The following is an 857-nucleotide window of genomic DNA, read 5'->3' on the forward strand; positions in this document are numbered from 1 at the left end:
CGTCTTGCAGTGTACATACTGTATGAAAACTGTAATAATGTACATAGGGTACTGGAGGATGATACTTTTCTGCATGTCTATGTTGTGCTAACGATAATCTTTGTTCATGTACTGCTCTGTTCGAGGCTCTTTGCTGCCTGTAGCATGCACACGCATGGGGAGTCCCTGTGTTATGGGGAAATGTCAAGTCTTAAAATAGATGCTTTTATCATGGAGAGATGGGTACTTAAACCATAATCTGTCTGCAAATGCAGTCCTAAACTGTTGAGCCTGTGCTCAAACCTGAGGAAAATGTGCGTAATTGTTTCTTTTTTCTGAATGGTTTTGTTCGTTAACTAAAAAAACATTGTTTAATTTCGAGTCTCTCATCAATGTTGTGGCTCTGCATTGTGAATAACTGAAACTAAAAAAATAACTTCATATACTCCTATGTTGACTGGAGACTTTTAGTTTTCTTATGTTCTGTCTTTGGTGTTTATTTGCACTGATAGCATAATAAAATATTGAAATGCACAGAACTGAATGAAAGTTTGCCATCTTTTACCTTTATTTATGTATCCAAGGTTGCAGTGTGTCGGAAATTTCTTTTAATATATATATATATAACCTCACATGAGGGCAGAGGTCAAATTTTAACCCTTGATAGTTGTCGATTTTACAAGTGAGCGTGAGTAAACTACTCGAAAGCAAGCTTTTTATCATACTTTTTTTTTTTTCTTCAGCAGTTTAAACTGCTTAGATGTACACAGAACATCTCCAGGCAACGAAGTGGGAGAAGGTTAACCAATACTTAACATTTGAACTACCAGCATTCATTATGACCATCATCTCTGTGTCTTTGACTCCAAATCATAAAT

Source organism: Squalius cephalus (genome assembly GCF_949319135.1).
Source record: "Squalius cephalus genome assembly, chromosome: 24".
NCBI lineage: Eukaryota > Metazoa > Chordata > Actinopteri > Cypriniformes > Leuciscidae > Squalius > Squalius cephalus.